Source organism: Papio anubis, chromosome 14 (assembly GCF_008728515.1).
Source record: "Papio anubis isolate 15944 chromosome 14, Panubis1.0, whole genome shotgun sequence".
Lineage (NCBI taxonomy): Eukaryota > Metazoa > Chordata > Mammalia > Primates > Cercopithecidae > Papio > Papio anubis.
The window spans coordinates 89,024,359-89,042,755 of record NC_044989.1 but is presented as its reverse complement, the minus strand read 5'-3'; the positions used below and the strand labels follow the sequence as shown (position 1 = coordinate 89,042,755).

General features: G+C 39.3%; 1 long non-coding RNA gene and 1 gene segment (V, D, J or C); both read left to right on the top strand.

The window, feature by feature from the left end:
- Positions 1–18,397, top strand: part of LOC103877257 — an 856,781-nt gene that overhangs the window by 195,332 nt on the left and 643,052 nt on the right.
- LOC101017898 lies at positions 1,392–15,341 on the top strand. Its single transcript, XR_636702.3, has 3 exons — positions 1,392–1,482; positions 1,606–1,688; positions 15,298–15,341. It is a non-coding gene; the product is annotated as an uncharacterized LOC101017898 (long non-coding RNA).

The following is an 18,397-nucleotide window of genomic DNA, read 5'->3' as shown; positions in this document are numbered from 1 at the left end:
CTCTGTGTGTGTGTGTGTGTGTGTGTGTGTGCTTTCATGATGGTACCATGAACACTGAGTCCTCCAGAGGGTAGGAAGGCCTTGTCCTGGCGTGACAGAAGAGCAGAGAAGAAAGAGTGAGTCCACTCTCACAAGTGAGGCAGAGCAGGACCCCTTGCGTTTAGGGGCCCATGAACCCCCCAACAACATGAAAATGTAGGAAAAGCTTGATTCTCTTCAAGGGAAATTCCAGGTACCTAGCTAGCCTTGAGAAATAAATAAGCAACATGATAAGCAAGAAGGCAATAGTAATCTAAACTGATAGCCAAAGAAGCTAGAATCCTGAGATGTTTGGTTTCTTATATAAACTAAATATAACATCTTAACAGTGAGAAAAATCTAACAACTGACTCCATCTTGCTTCTGAACTCACAAGCTAACTGCCTTTGCTCATTCCTACACATAGGCAAAGTTAATCATGGAAATTATTTATTTGTAGTTTAACTTTAAAGCAAGGATGATAATAGTCCCTTCCCAACACCAATCCTTGAGGAGGAGATAAGGAGGATGTTCATACAAGTAACAATGTTGTGTTAAAAATTTACGGGCACATTGTGACCTGATGAAGGACAAAGAGATTTCACAACACTGACTTGGACCCTCACTGCCACAGAGATGTCTGCGATCTTCAGTCACCTCTAGATCTCAACCCCCTTCCACATCCCCCTTCCCTTAACATAACTCTAAAATTCTATTAACTTAAGATGCTTGTTTAGAACACTCGGCTGATATGTTCTTGGCTTGCTAACTTTCAGAAATAAAGTCACTTTCCTTGCCGCAAAATTGTCTCTCAATTTATTGTCTATTGTGCAACGAGCAGTACAAGATTTGGACTCGACTATGCTCTTCAAATATGTTTAGCACCATCTCAATACATTTTCTTTTTAGGTTTTTTATAAAAAGAAACACTTTTACACTCAGAATTGTTGTAGGTACGGCAATAAAATACTTCCTGCCACACACACAACTAGAACCATTTGACAGTAGACTGAATGCCGGACAGCCCCACCCTCTAAGACTTTATTATGTGTTCCCTACACACAAGAATATTCTAAATAATAGCATACACCGTAGAACACATTACTACTTTTAGCCCTTAAGAATATTTCAAATTTTGACAATTATCTCAAAGATGATCTTTGTAAAAAAATGACCCCAAGGGAGAATCAAATTCTCTGCAGGCAAATTTGTACTACCCTGCTCAGTCCTGAGACTCCTGGAGATGAATAACCTGTGTTGAACTTCTGAGATGAGCCAGCCCTGCAGCTGTGCCCAGCCTGCCCACCTCATGCTGATTTACATGTCCCAGAACACAGCCCCCTGCCCTGAAGACTTATTAATAGGCTGGTCACACCCTGTGCAGGAGTAAGTCCCAGTCAGGATACAGCATGGACATGAGGGTCCCCGCTCAGTTCCTGGGGCTCCTGCTGCTCTGGTTCCCAGGTAAGGAAGGAGAACACTAGGAATTTACTCAGCCAGTGTGCTCTGTACAGCCTGGCTCTTCAGGGAAATCCTCTAATAACATAATTAATTTTGTGGATATTTGTTTTATGTTTCTAATCCCAGGTGCCAGATGTGACACACTCAGACTCCGTCCTCCCTGTCTGAATCATTAGGAGACAGTCACCATTACTTGCTGGGCAAGTCAGGTATTAACAATATTTTAAACTTGTATCAGCAGAAACCAGGGAAACCGTGTAAACTCCTGATCTATGAGGCATCCAATTTGCAATCTGAAGTCCCATCTAGATTCAGTGGCAGTGGATCTGGAACAGACTTCGCTCTCACTGTCAACAGTTTGCAGCCTGAGGATATTGCAACTTATTACTGTCTACAGAGTTACAGTAACCCCCCACCCCACGGTGTTACAAGTCCGGACACAAGCCCCCCAGGGAAGCAGATAAGTAAGGCTGGGCTGCCCCAGATGCTCCTTCTGGTACCTCCTGGTATCTGCTGAGTGTTCCTCAGATATAGCCATGCTCTGAAGTGGTCAGGAAGGCTCCTGTTCACCCTATCCCTCCTTGCCCCTCCTCAGCTTCAGCACCACAGACATGGCAATGCCTTTCCAGATTTAAGAAAGGAAAGAGATTAGTCCACTTGAGGAGTCTGGATTACAGCTTCAGTTGAGATTCACATAGCAAAGCAGAAGCTACTAAAGATATTCTACGCAGCAATTATTTTAATACAGAGAATTGGAGTCTAAATTATACCCTCAAAGCCTAGGGTACAGTAATCAGGGAAACTGATACTGGAAAAAGAGAATTCTCCCATACTCTTCCAGAAGCCGGGGTCCACCTGCCCCTGAATGCATAGACTGCCTGATGTAGTTTGGATGCTTGTTCCCTCCAAATTTCCTCTTGCAATGTGATCCCCGATGTTGGAGGTGGGGCCTAATGGGAGGTGTTTTTGTCGCGTTTGCAGATCCCTCATGATTGGCTTGGTCCCCTCCCCCTGGTGATAGTGAGTTTTCTGTCAGTTAACGCGAGAGTTGGTTGTTTAGAAGAGCCTGGCACCTCTTCTCTCTCGCTCCCTCTCTTATTATGTGATAGGCCTGCTCCCACTTCAACCGTGATCGTCAGCTTCCTGAGGCCTTCACCAGACGCATATGCTAATGCCATGTTTCCTGTACAGCCTGCAGAACTATGAAGCAAATAATCCTCTTTTCTTTGTAAATTAGCCAGCCTAGGGTGCTTCTTTACAACAACACTAAATGGACTAATCACTGCCTATCCATGTAATCCTCAGACCTGTCTAGGAAGCCCAGGAGTGGGGATACTGATGCTCTCAGCTGCCTGTAGAGGTGATTCTCTAGTCCTCACCTCTTTCTGGGTGTCTATCTCAGGTGTCAAGGAATAGTATTGACTTCTCCCTTTTTGACTGACTTGCAAATCTCATGGGAGTTTCTTTTATTGGTCAACTTTACAGGAAATCATAGAGGTAGATGGAGATAATTATTTCAGCTAAAGGAATTTTTTTTTCCACAAAGCCATTTGGAACATTTCTATTTAAAGCCACACGTAAAAAACGTACCCAGCTTTGTTTTGTAATTAATGTAAATTTAAATTTGAAAACATTGTTAAGATTATAAAGGTTAATAACCATAATTATTTTTCCATACGATGATTAAATATATTTATAATTCAATGGAGTAAAGGCTTTTTTAAAAATTTAAAAACTACTAAATTAAATGAATAAATAAAAAGTGTGTAAACATAAATTAAGGGTTATTGGGCTGAAATTTGCCTGGGCAGTTTGGTTTTGAAATGTTGTTAACTCCTGCAATCTGCCATGAGAATCTTGTGTCCTGCATAGTCACTTCCCTTCAGCCGTGGCCTTAGTTAAATGCCATCCATGGACTGGAAAGGAGTTCAATATCTTGCAGAACCACACAGCTGAGCCCTGCCTGAGCAGCCAAATGATTGTGGACATGAGCATCCATGAACACAAAATTAAATGCTTATTGTTACATGACGCTGATGTTTGAGTTGTTAGTTACCAACCATTCATTTATGAAAGTGGTCCAATACAGTATTTACATACCTACCTATATATACACATGTATTTTTCTTAAGTTGATGACATAAATATGAATATTACCAATCAATTTGTAAAGTTTAGAAGAAATTGAGAAAGAAAAAACTCAAAAATTAGAGTAAAATTTACCTCATTTATGAAAAAATGTGCATATATTTTTATAACATACCATGAAAATAGATAAATGTATATGACACATAAATGAGGTGCAAATAATATGTGGAGGGTTGAGATCTAGAGGTCAGATCTCTGGTAGTTGATGGCAGGGCTGCTGTCCTTCTAAGGGCAGTAGTGAGAGGAGCAGCTCTCTTCCCTGCTGGAGACAGCTTGAATGTGAAGCCACAGGCAGCAAGGGCTGTTTCCACAGGCTGCATCAACAGTGCAATTCTAGTAATTGCTACTAGAGGCTTTGCCTGGAGTCTGATTCTTAAGGCATTTTCACAATTTGAGAGCATTTTAATTTCCCCTAATAAACCCCTTTCTACTTGATGGATTTTGCATTTGCAACTGAGAAAAATACTCAGTCCATGCTGAGATTCTTAATACGGCCTCCTTTTTCATTATGAATTGTAATGATTTTCAAGTGCGCTGCCAGAGAGGCTAACATGAACAAGCTTCCACGTCCTCAAAAATGCACCACAAATTAACACATGAGGAGCCACTGGGTTCTCACCCATCTGCACTGTTTCCTGGCACAAAATGGGGGAGTGTAAAACTCTCAGCTCCACCATCAGAGAAAAACACTTTTAAAAAACAGTTCTAATAACTTTTCACATTATAGCGAGAGCTGTGTGAAACAGTGTATTGTCCCTGCCATATCCATTATTGACACATAAAAATTCATCTGACTTTGTAGACCATATGTTTTTCAGCACAGAAAAGCAGAAAATACTTGAAAACTGACATCTTTTCCACCAAAAATAGAGGCAACAATTGTAAAGATATATTGATTATACTACATCAAAATTAAAAATGTTGTATATCAAAAAAGTAATGAACACTGTCAACATGCAACCTGTGAAATACAAGAAAATATTTGTAAATGATATGTCTGATAGAAGGTTCATAAAATCTAGTATATGAAAATAAATCATAAATGTCAACAAGCAAAATAAATATAAATAAATTAAAAAACCTGATTGAAAAATGGGGGAAAGTGTTTGTGTATACATTTCTCCAAAGCAGGTTCACAAATAGACAATCAGCACAGAACTAATTTTAAAAAGTTTGGTAGAGCTAAGAGTTTTGTACTCTCACATTTTGTGCCATGAGCCAGTGCAGCTGGGTGAGAGCCCAGTGGCTCCCCCAGTGTTAATTTGTCATGAATTTTTGAGGACATGGAATTTTGCTCCTGTTGGCGACCTCTGGTAGGTCCACTTGAAAAACATTACAATTAACAATGAAAATGGAGGCTGTATTAAGGTTCTCAGGGTGGATTGGGTATTTTTCTTGGTTGCAAATGTGAAGTCCATCAAGCAGAAAGGGATTTATTATGAGATACTGAAATGCTCACTACTACAGATTTCTTGTGCCTTAGGGGATGGACTCACAATAAATTCTAGACTTCTGTGGTCCTTTACTGCTTATTTGTAAATAATAAACCCATTTGTTATATGTGGGTGTTCTGTCTCCCTTGACTCAGGTAAGCTGGTAACCAGTGCACAATGAACCTGCTTCAGAGTAGTCATAGTCAGGAAGACAGAAACTAGAATAGAGGCTGCCAGGGACTAGGGGTAGATGAAATGAAGGGCGCAGTTATTGTTTAATGGCTATACACTTTCTGTTTTACAAGATGGAAAGAGTTCTGGAGATGGATGTTAGTAATAGTAGCACAATAACGTGAATATACTTGTCATGCGCGTCTATGTGAAGAGACCACCAAACAGGCTTTGTGTGAGCAGTAAAGCTTTTTAATCACCTGGGTGCAGGCAGGCTGAGTCCGATAAGAGAGTCATCGAAGGGAGATAGGGTGGGGCCGTTTTATAGAATTTGGATAGGTAAAGGAAAATTACAGTCAAAGGGGTGTTGTTCTCTGGTGGGCAGGCGTGGGGGTCGCAAGGTACTCAGTGGGGGAGATTTTTGAGCCAGGATGAGCCAGGATGAGCCAGGAAAAGGACTTTCACAAGGTAATGTCATCAGTTAAGGCAAGGACCGGCCATTTTCACTTCTTTTGTGGTGGAATGTCATCAGTCAAGGAGGGGCAGGGCATTTTCATCTCTTTTGTGATTCTTCAGTTACATCAGGCCATCTGGGTGTATACATGCAAGTCACAGGGGATGCAATGGCTTGGCTTGGGCTCAAAGGCCCAATAATACTTAATGCCACTAAACTGTACACTGAAAAATAATTTAAAATAATTAAATTAATTAAAATAATTAAAACCAGGAGTTTCTTTTTCTCTGTATTTATGATAGTTTAAAAAATTAATACCTTTACTGTAATATTGTTGGCTTGGAAGGCTTTACACTACTTCCTAATTATCTGAGCAAATGTGAATAAATAATCACTTTGGGATGTCATTAACATCACATTTTAAAAATTAATTTAACTTTTACTTTAGGTTCAGGGGTACATATGCAGGTTTGTAATATAGGTAAACTTGAGACTTGGGGATTTGGTGTAAGGTTATTTGTCACCCAGGTACTAACTGTAGTGCTCAACAGTTGTTGTTGTTTTTCCTGCACCTCTCCCTTCTCTCAACCTCCTACCTCAAGTAGGTCCCATTGTCTGTTGTTTCCTTTTTTGTGTCCATGTGTTCTCATCATTTAGGTCCTATTTGTAAATGAGAATATGTGGTATTTGGTTTCTGTTTCTGCATTAGGTTGCTAAGGATAATGGCTTGCATGTTCCTGCAGAGGACATAATTTCATTCTTTTTTACGGCTGTGTAGTATTCCATGGTGTATATGTACCACATTTTCTTTAGCCAGTCCATCTTTGATGGGCATTTAGGTTAATTCCATGTCTTTGCTATTGTGAAAAGTGCTACAATAAACATGCGTGTGTCTTTATGGTAGAAAGATTTATATTTCTTTGGGCATATACCCAGTAGTAGGATTGTTGGGCTGAATAACAGTTTTGCTTTGTGTTCTGTGCGGAATCACCACACTGCTTTCATGGTTGGACTAATTTATATCCCCATCAGCAGTGTATAAGTGTTCCCTTTTCTTCACAAGAAAGGGAGTCTTTTTTGTGAAGAATCTATTATTTTTTGACTTTTAAATAATAGTCATTCAGATTAGTGTGAGATGATATCTTATTGTGGTTTTGACTTGCATTTCTCTAATGATCAGTGATATTGAGCAATTTTTTATATGCTTGGAGGCCACATGTGTGTCTTCTTTTGAAAAGTGTCGGTTGACATCCTTTGCCTAGTTTTTAATGGGATTGTTTGTTTTATGCCTGTACATTTGTGTAAGTTCCCTGTAGATTCTGTCTATTAGACCTTTTTTTTTTTTTTTTTTTGAGACGGACTCTCGCTCTGTCGCCCAGGCTGGAGTGCAGTGGCCGGATCTCAGCTCACTGCAAGCTCCGCCTCCCAGGTTCACGCCATTCTCCTGCCTCAGCCTCCCGAGTAGCTGGGACTACAGGCGCCCGCCGCCTCGCCCGGCTAGTTTTTTGTATTTTTTAGTAGAGACGGGGTTTCACCGTGTTAGCCAGGATGGTCTCGATCTCCTGACCTCGTGATCTGCCCGTCTCGGCCTCCCAAAGTGCTGGGATTACAGGCTTGAGCCACCGCGCCCGGCCCTATTAGACCTTTTTCGGATGTGTAGCTTGCAAATATTTCCTCCTACTCTGTAAGTTGTCTGTTTACTCTGTTTACAGTTTGTTTTCCTGTGCAGGAACTCTTTAGTTAAGTCCCATTTGTCAATTTTTGCTTTTGTTGCAATTGCTTTTGTTTTTGTCATGAATTTTTTGCAAGTTCCTATATCCTGAATGATATTTCCTAAGTTATCTTCCAGGGTTTTTATAGTTTTAGGTTTTAAATGTAGATCTTTAATTTATCTTGAGTTAACTATTGTATATGGTGTAAGGAGGGGGCCAGATTTAATGTTTTGCATATAACTAATCCATTATCCCAGCACCATTTATTGAATAGGGAGCTCTTTCCCCATTGCTTGTTTCTGTCAGCTTCATCAAAGAACAGATGGTTGTAAGCATACAGTCTTATTTCTGGGCTCTCTATTCTGTTGCATTGTATGTGTTTTTGTACTAGCACCATGCTGTTTTGGTTACCATAGCCCTGCAGTACAGTTTGAAGGCATACAATATGATTCCTCCAGCTTTGTTCTTTTTGTTTAGGATTGCCTTGGTAATTCGGGGTCTTTTTTTAGTCCCTATGAATTTTTAAATAATTTTTCTACTTCTTTGAAGAGTGTCATTTGTAGTTTGATATGAATAGCATTGAATCTGTACATTGCTTTGGGAAGCATGATCATGTTAATAATAATTCTTTCCACCCATGAGCATGGAATTTTCTTCCATTTGTTTGTGTCATCTCTGATTTATTTGAGCAATGTTTTGTAATTCTCGTTGTAGAGAACTTTCACTTCCTTGGTTAGCTGTATTTTTAGATATTTTATTACTTTTGCAGCAATTGCGAATGAAATTGCATTCCTGATTTGGCTCTTAGCTTGGCTGTTGTTGATGTACAGGAATGCTAGAGAATTTTGTACATTTATTTTGTATACTGAAACTTTACTGAAGTTGTTTATCAGCAAATGGAACTTTTGGGCTGGGATTACGGGGTTTTCTAGATATACAATTATGTTGTCTGCAAACAGGGATAGTTTGACTTTCTCTCTTCCCATTTGGATACCCTTGATTTCTTTCTCTTGCCTGATTGATCTGGACAGGACTTCCAATACTATGTGAATAGGAGTGGTGACAGAGGACATCCTTGTCTTGTTCCAGTTTTCAAGGAGAATGCTTCCAGCTTTTTCCCATTCAGTATGATGCTGGATGTGGATTTGTCATAGATGGCGGTTATTATTTTGAAGTATGTTCCTTCAATGTCTAGTTTATTCAGAGTTTTAATATGAAGGGATGTTGAATTTTATTGAAAGTCTTTTCTGCGTCTATGGAGATAATCATGTGGTTTTTTTGTCCTTACTTCTGTTTATGTGATGAATCACATTCATCGATTTGCATATGTTGAACCAGTTTGCATCCCTGGGATAATGCCTACTTGATTGTGGTGGATTAGCTTTTTGATGTGCTTCTGGATTCAGTTTGCTAGTACTTTGTTGAAGACAGTTGCATCTATATTCATCAACAATACTGACCTGAAGTTTTCTCTTTTTTATATGTGTGTGTCTTTGCCAAGTTTTGATATCAGCATGACACTAGCCTCATGGAAAATGAGTTGGGAATGTGTACCTCTGTATTAAATGTTTGGAATACCTTCGGTAGAAATGGTACTAGCTCTGTTTGTTATATCTGGTAGAATTCAGCTGTGATTCCATCTGGTCCTGGACTTTTTTCTTTTCTTTGTTTTCTTTTGATTGATGGGCTATTTATTACCGATTCAATTTTGGAATTCATTTTTGGTCTGTTCAGGGATTTAATTTCTTCCTATTTCCTTCTTGGGAAGATGTGTATGTCCAGAAATTTATCCATTTCTTCTCAATTTTCTAGTTTGTGTGTATAGAGATGTTCATAGTAGTCTCTGGTGCTATTTCCATTTCTGTGGGGTCAATGGTAACGTCCTCTGTGTCATTTCTAATAGTGTTTATTTAGATCTTCCCTCTTTTCTTCATTAGTCTAGCTAGTGGTCTATCTATCTTAATAGTTTTTTGAAATAAGTTCCTGGATTCATTGATCTATTGTATGTTTCTTCATGTCTATAGCCTTATGTTCAGCTCTGGTTTTGTTTATTTCTTTTCTTCTGCTAGCTTTAAGGTTGGTTTGTTCTTGCTTCTCTATTTCTTCTAGTTGTCATGAGAGGTTGTTAATTTGAGATCTTTCTAACTTTTTGTTGTGGGCATTTAGTGTTATAAATTTCTCTCTTAATAATGTCTTAGCTGTGTCCCAGAGATTCTGGTATGTTGTGTCTTTATTCTCATTAGTTTCAAAATAACTTTTTCACTTCTACCTTAATTTCATTACTTACCTAAGAGCCATTCAGGAGGAGATTGCTTAATTTCCATGAAAATGTGTGATTTTGAGCAACTTTCTTGGCCTTGATTTCTATTTTTATTGTGCTGTGGTCTGAGAGTATGGTTGGTAAGATTTCAGGTTTTTTGAATTTGCTGAAGATTTTCTTATGTCCAACTGCATTGTCAATTTTAGGATATGTACCATATAGCAATAAAAAGAAAGTATATTCTGTATGTCTTTGTATGGAGAGTTCTGTAGATATTCATTCGCTCCAATTGTTCCAGCGTTGAGTTCACATCCTGAATCTCTTTGTTAGTTTTCTGCCTCAATGATCTGTTTAATACTGTCAGTGAGATGTTGAAGTCTCCCACTATTACTGTGTGTGAATATAAGTCTCTTATTAGCTCTTTACGAACCTGAGTGTATCTGTGTTAGGTGCCCATAGATTTAGGATAGTTAGGTCTTACTGTTGAATTAAACCCTTTACCATTATGTAATGCCCTTTTTTGTCTTTTTTGAAGTTTGTTGATTTAAAGTCTGTTTTGTCAGAAAGTAGGATTGCAGCCCTTGCTTTTTTGTTTGTTTGTTTTCCACTTGCTTGGTAAAATGTTCTCCATTTCTTTATTTTGAGAATGTGAGATAGGTTTTTGAAGATAGTATACCGTTGGGTCCTGCTTCTTTATTCACCTTGCTTCTCTTTTCCTTTTAACTGGAATTTGTTAGAAAATCTTAGACATTTACCCCATTTACATTAAAGGTTAGTATTAATATGTATAGATTTGAACCTGTCATTAGGTTATTATGCAGCTGGTTATTATATTATATTATATTGTCAGCTGGTTATTATGCAGAATTGTTGGTATCGTTGCTTTATAGTGTCACTGGTCTGCGTAACAAAATGTGTTTTTGTAGTGACTGGTAATGGTCTTTCCTTTTCATATTTAGTACTTCTTTCAGGAGCTCTTATAAGACAGGCCTGGTGGTAACAAATACCCTCAGCATTTGCTTGTTTGAAAAGTATCTTATTTCTCCTTAGCTTATGAAACTTTGTTAAGCTGGATATGAAATTCTTGGTTGGAATTTGTTTTTCTTAAGAATGTTGAAGGCCGGGCACAGTGGCTTACACTCGTAATCCCAGCACTCTGGGAGGCCGAGGTGGGCAGATCACTTGAGGTCAGGAGTTGGAGACCAGCCTGGCCAACATAGTGAAACCTCTTCTCTACTAAAAATACAAAAATTAGCTGGGCATGGTGGCACACACCTGTGGTTGTAGCTACTTTGGAGGCTGAGGCAGAAGGTTCAGAGGTTGCAGTGAGTTGAGATAGTGCCACTGCACTCCAGCCTGGGCAAAAGAGCAAGACTCTGTCTCGAAAAAAAAAAAAAAAAGGAAAAAAAAAGAATGCAGAATATAGGCCCCCAATCTCTTCTGACTTATAGGGTTTCTTCTAAGAGGTCAGCTGTTAGAGTGATGGGCTTCCCTTTGTAGGCGATCTGTTCTTTTTTCTAGCTGCCTTTAACATTTTTCTTTCATTTCAACCGTGGAGAATGTGATGGTTATGTGTTTTGGGGATGATCTTCTTGTTAAGTATCTTGCTGGGATTGTTTGCATTTCCTGCATTTGAATGCTGGCCTCTCTAGCTGGGTTGGGGAAATTCTTATAGATCATATTCTGAAATATGCTTTTCAACTTCCTTTCTTTCTTCCCATCTCTTTCAGTGATGTCAGTGTGTCATAAATTAGGTCTTTTTTCATAGTCACATATTTCTCAGGGTTTTTATTCATTTCATTACTTTCTCTTTATTCTTGCTTGACTTTCTTACTTCAGAAAGTCAGTCTTCAGGCTCTGTGATTCTGTCCTATAAATTGGTCTACTCTGCTGTTAATACTTGCAATTGCGTTATGATATTCTTATAGTCTGTTTTTCAGCTCTATCAAGCTGGTTATGTTCTTTTCTACACTGGCCATTTTGTCTGTCAGCTCCTGTGTTGTCTTACTGTGATTCCTAGCTTCCTTGAATTGTATTTTAATGTTCTTGAATCTCGATGGTCTTCATTACTCTCCATATTCGGAATTCTATTTCTTTTGTTTCAGCCATCTCAACCCAGTTAAGAGCCCTTGCTGGAGAACCAGTACATTTGTTTGGAGGAAAGAAGGCACTCAGCTTTTTGAGTTGTCAGAATTCTCATGTTGTTTCTTTCTCATTTGTGTGGGCTGATGTTCCTACAATCTTTGAAGCTATTGTACTTTAGATGGATTGTTTTGCTTTTTTCTTCTTTTATGCCCTTGGGGGTTGGATTATATTATAAGGTGGGTTTGCTTAACTGGCTTTGATTATACTCTGCTCCTGAGTCTTATAGGAGCCTCCTCCAATTACTGTCTCTGTATTTGTGCCTCCTTTGGTGGGTATTCTAATCCATGGGCCTCCCTCAGGTTGGGGCTGCAGTTGGCCAACAAGCTGTATCCTTGCCAGGTAGGCCCTAATCTGCTGTCAGTGAGCTTCCTGGGGAAATACGGGGTTGTGTCTGCCCCCAGAGTTCAGATGGATGCATGACTGCTGGGTTGGAAACTCTAATGGGCGTGGCCCGCCTGGCTATGGAGCATAGGGAGGGTGGGGTTGCCAGCCCTGCCATCTTGGTGGTTGCAGGGTAACAGAAGGCTGTGCCTCTTGGCAAATTCAGGCAGACATAGAACTGCTGGTCTGGAAGCTCTAGCAGATGTTGCCTTCCTGGCTGTCAGTGGTGGGGATAGGTAAGGTCATGTTCCCTGCCAACCAGGTGTTTCCCATTATGTGTATTCATTTATTTGCTCAATTTTAGAATACACAACAGGCGTCCTAAACATTGGTAGTGCATTCCTCTGACAGTGTGAAATCCAGGGATTAGAGTTTAAAGTTTGTTAAGAGATTAGTTTCTCTTTAAACTGAGGGAGCAGCACAAATTTTAACTCCAAAGTCACTTATGTTAGTTCATACCTCCAATTCCCTTTCAGTGCAGCTACTCTATTCATTCAAACTCAGTTTAGAAGGCACGTAGAGTATTTGTAGTGTCATATAGAGTTCATTAAATTCTCTATGCCAAAATAAACACCAAAAAACAAATACAAATGTAAGTTTAAAGCTGAAAAATATCAAAATCAGTGAAGTCAGCACTCTGGAAACTGACAAAAAAAGTAAATTGAAAAGTATATATTCTTTAACAAAAAAGTACTAGAGCTGTGGGTTAGGTCAGGAAAAGTTTGGGACCTTCTACCTGGGACTGCTACCTTTTGCCCTACCTCACTCATCATAAACTATAGAATTGGAATTTTACCAACATAAAGATGGCAGCAAAAACTGCAGCTTGCTGCGAACGTGGGTGAACTTGAGTTGGGGTGGGGAGTGGAGTAAGATCTTTCACTGGTTTTGGCTAAATGTGATTACCTCTGTAGGAAATGAACAGAGAAATCCCACAGGTTTGCTAGCCCAAGGTGATGGTGCTGGCCAGGAAAAGTGGCAGAGCAGCTAAAACTTAATAGAGAATTCCTGGAAATGATAGAGCCACATTGTTGAGATGGCTTCTGTACACATTTCTGGTGTCATGGAAGATGCAGGTATGAGTGACAGGGACCCAAGAGGACCTCATGAAAAGTAAAAACAGAGAAAGACAAGAATTGGCTGCATTTTGCATGAACTCCTCAAACCACACACAGATGGACTGGCAGAATATGGATTTATGAGCTCCAGATATTTGAGCAAAACTTCCCAAATCATTGATGACTACTAAGCTATGTAGGCACTTGGGGAGCTCCTATAAATGCAAACTAAATATTAAGTATAAAAATGAGCAGAGACACCAGTGGTCAAACACCAAGTGGGAGATAGATTCTTTGGTATACTGCTGCTCCTACAGTTCCGATGGGGTTATCTTCTTAAAGCTCCATTATAAGTTATCATTGTGATACTATTGTAAAATTAAGAAATCTTAAATTCAACCATTGTTAAGTCAGGGGCTATCTATAACTTTGGACATGTAACTATAAAGAAACTCGAAGATGCTCAGGAAAATAAAACATAATGCAGAGAGAGGTAGAAGAATGTATTATCTAAAATGTACAGTCTTAAGAAAAAACAAAACTCTTTCAAAAAAAAGAAAAGTATGATCAATATTGAGGGAACAGAAACAGAAAAACTACCACCACAACAAAAGACAGTAAGTGGAAGCTGAGAAGTTGATGCAAATTTGTTCTAAATATCGGCTTTACCAAAGACTGCAAAGCAGTTATCGTGCAGGTGTTCAAATAATTATTTTCTTAAATTATGGCCAAAGACATAAAAGGAAATTGTAAAGAAAGTGACAGTGAATAGAGACTAAATAAATTAGAAACTACGAAAAAGGAGCAAATAAGAATCTTAGAATAAAAATACAATAACCCGGTGGAAGAATTTTTTACATAAGTACAACATCAGTTTAAGATGTCAGAAGAACCAGTTAATTTGAAAATAAATAGAAACTATTGAATCTAAAGAAGAAAAACAATTACAAAAACTATTCAAGGCCTCAGAGATTCATAACTCAAAGTAAAGAATACCAGTAAATATGTAATTGGGAGTCACAAAGGCAGAGAGAGAGAGCAAAAAACTAGCTGAAAAAAATATTTGGAATAATAATGACAAAAGTTTTTAAAAAGTAATAAAACACATTAATCTACAGATAAAGGAAACTCAATGAAATCTTTTCAGGATACATCATATGAGATTCATAAGAAAACACATTATACTTAAAATGTTGAAAGACAGAAAATTTTGAATTTATCAAGAAAATAAGCAGACAATACGTATGTGTGAAAATAATAATGAAGCCATTGGATAAGTTTTAATCAAGACCAATAGGGGCTGGAAGGCATTGGAATTACACATTGAAATGCTAAAAGAAAAAAAACAAAAGCAACCAAGAATAGCAATATGTTCTGTACTCAGTAAACATATTCTTCAAAATTAGAAAAGTAGAAATATTCCTTGATAAGCAAATAAATGTATTATTGCAGCTATGCCTTAAAAGAAATCAAATCGGAAATCCTTCAGAATCACAGGAAATGACAGTAGACAGGACCTTGAGTCCACAGGAAGGAATGAGGCCTCCAAAGTATTAAAGAAGAAGAAAAAAGCTGGGAAAAACACACCTACTTAATTTGATGTATATGAAGTTCAAAGCAGAAAAATGCAAATTACCGTGTTAAATGACAGAATGAGAGTTACCTAGGTTGGGGTGGGGTAGCAACTACTAACTGGGAAAGTTCACAAGAAAAGCATCAGAAGAATGTAAAATATTCTATAGCTCCATCTGGATAGTGAATACACATGAACTGTATTCAGTTACACATTTAAGATTTGTGCCCTTTACTCTGAGTATTAGAATAAAACCAAAACTAGACACTGAAATATACATAAAAAACAAATAAGTATAAACAAATATTTATGGAAGCTCAGCCTGTTAAAAGGAAGTATAAAATATGCCTGGGAAAGTGCAAAACAAATTTCTTAGAGGAAACAGAACGTGTTTAAATACGTTCCTTTTTCCATTCAGGTTGTGAATGAGGGAAATTTTAATACTTTCTAAGTAATGGAACTTTTTTTGTTTTTCCTTTCCAGACAGGATCTCTTTCTGTCACCCATCCTGGAGTGCAGTGGCTCAAACATGTCTCAGCGTAGCCTGGATCTCCCAGGCTCAAGCAATCTCCCACCTCAGCCTCCAGAGTAGCTTTAACTACAGGTACATGCCACCATGCCTGGCGAATTTGTGTGTGTGTGTGTGTGTGTGTGTGTGTGTGAAGTTGGAGTGTTGCCATGTTGTGCAGGCTGGTCTCAAACACCTGGGTTTAAGCGATTCTCACATTTAGACCTCTCAAAGTGCTATTATTATACGTGTCAGCCACCAGACCTGGTCCCCACAGAGGACATATGTCCTTTTATGCACACCAGATATCCTCACCCTCCCCTTGGCTCTTTCCGCACTGCTGAACCCACCAGAGGATTTGCATATTGTCCCCTAGAGAGGACTTTCCACTACAAGTCTAAGATAAATACTGAGTTCTAACCTTACCTTCACTGATCAGAACTCCTCAGTTTGTCTTCTCAAAATGAGGTTCCCTGCTCAGCTCCTGGGGCTGCTAATGCTCTGGGTCCCTGTAAGGACAGAAGGGGGACGAGGAGGGTGATGGAGTGGGAGGGTGAGCTCTGGAGGCCCCACTGCCTTTCACGCATATTCCGTCCACAGGCTAGATGCGCGTGTCTTGTGCTCCAGAGTGGGGCATGTGATGTTTAGAACTGTGAGAGTGAGGAAGATTCCAGAAGGATCAAGGGCCTCTGTTCTGGTCAAGACTCTGACATAGAAAGAGAGGGTTGTGTGGGCAGCTTCTAGAGGGTCCTTTGTGCATTGAAAATATTTTTATTTTTAAAATTGGATATTACTGGCATACAAATTGAAATTATAAAAATTGAGTTATCCTGAAATAAATAAATGAAAAATTATTTAAAATTGCTTCACAAGAGCAATTTTTGTACATAATCTTCCATTTCTCTCCTATTATTTCAGGATCTATTGGAGATATTGAGTTGACCCAGACTCTACACTCCCTACCCATCAACCCTGGAGAGCCGGCCTCCATCTCCTGCCAGTCTAGTCAGAGCCTCCTGCATAGTGATGGAAAAACCTATTTCTATTGGTTTCTGCGGAAGCCAGGCCAGCATCCAAGGCTTCCGATTTATTGGGTTTCTAACTGGAACACTGGGGCCCCAGACAGGTTCAGCGGCAGTGGGGCAGGAACAGATTTCACACTCAAAATTAGCGTAGTGGAGGCTGAGGATGTTGGGGTTTATTACTACATGCAAGTTACACACTGGCCTCCCACAGTGATAGAGCCCTGAACACAAACCTCCCTGCAGGGGGGGTGGCCCACCTGCTCCAAGGGGGTTGTTTGTCTAGGGAGCAGCACAGCAGAATATGTCCGTATGAGATGAAAATGTTGGAGAACTCCGGGAAATAAGGTACATCTGAGGACTCTGTCCATGAATACCTCAGGCAAAACTCATCCACAGCGCTGTCAGCTGCCACAGCCTTGGCATGGTTTAAGCCAAAGAAAAATAGAGATAATCCAAGTGCTTTCAGAATAAGCAGTCAGTAGTACTGAGGAAGAGCTGAGGGAAATCTCATTCTCATCCTCCCTACCTTGCCTACATCTGGCAATAAGACTTAAACAGCTTAATAGCCAGACAATTAACACAGATTTCCAGCAACACTTATTGAATACCTTTTTGAGGTTTAGCAGTTTTAAGCATACATTTAAGAGGACTATATTTGGTAACATGAAAAAATTAGTATTTTTCAATTTTCCCAACTTCCTGCTTTCCCTTTCCACAAGTTATTTTTCCACCACATATTGATGGTGGAGAGAGCATTCTACAAAGCTGTCCTCAGGGAGAGCAGGCTGAGGACAATTCAAAAAATCTTGGATTTAAGCCTCCTTGTAGATTTCTTTGAATTTATGGAAGACAGAATATCCTAATGTTAAAATTCTTTTGCTTGTTTCAATTGCCTGTTGCTGATAAAATAAGGTAGTTACTGAAATTCCAAATGTTGTATTTTAAAAACAAAAGCCTAAACTAGAAGACAGATTATAGAATTTTTCTCATATAGTACTAGAATAACACAGAATGAGATTTTTTTCCTTTCCGGATACATAAGAATTTTAAGACTGTGGGCTGACTGCAGGAATAAGAAAATGAAGGGAACATAGTAGAAGTCAAGTATGGTCCAATAACCAGCTATTTGCCTTATATTTGGTGGAGTTATGGAGAGTGGTGAGTATTGGGAATTGATGATATGAATCCAGAAAAGAGGCCAGATGTGTTTCTTGTGAAAAATCACAGAGTTGAAGGAACCACTATTCTTAGGTGGAGCCTGCAGACTGCAACTTTCAAAGGTACGTAGTTCATCAAGAAGAATTTTAGGTCTGTGTGTTAGTCCGCTTGTGTTACTATAAAGGAATATCTGAGGCTGGTTAATTTATCAAGTAAAGAGATTTATTTGGCTTATGGTTCTGTGGGCTGTACATGAATCATAGTGCAGGCATCTGCTTCCGGTGAGTGCCTCAGGAAACTTACAATCATGGCTGAAGGCAAAAGGGGAGCCAGCTTATCACATGGTGAAAGGGAGCAAGAGAGAGAGAGAGTCAGGGAGTTGCCAAGTTCTTTAAACAACCAGCTGCCAGGTGAACTTGTTACCTTGGAGAAGGCACCAAGCCATTCCTGAGAGATCTGCCCCCATGACCCAAACACCTCCCACTAAGCCCTACCTTCAACACTGGGATCACATTTTAATATGAGATTTGAAAGGGAAAAATACCCAGACCATATCAGTCTGCAATTATCAAATGTCTATTGGAGTTTCTTTGCAAAGACACCCAAGGTCCTGTGACTCAATCCCAGTGAAACTAATATAGCCCCGAAGAGACAAAGTGTCTAGGTTTGGAAATATCTCTCATGCAGTGACATGCTAACCAGACTGCTCAGTAGAGCAAACATCAACAGGGGAGCTGTGGAGATTGACAACAACATCTATGATTTGCACATGTTGTAAGAATGGCCTGACCAGAATTATGGGCAAAACAACAACAACAACAAAAACAACAACAACAACAACTCCTTGAGCCCTGAGTATGGGGAGTTTCTGCTTTTGTAGGCTAGTATCCAT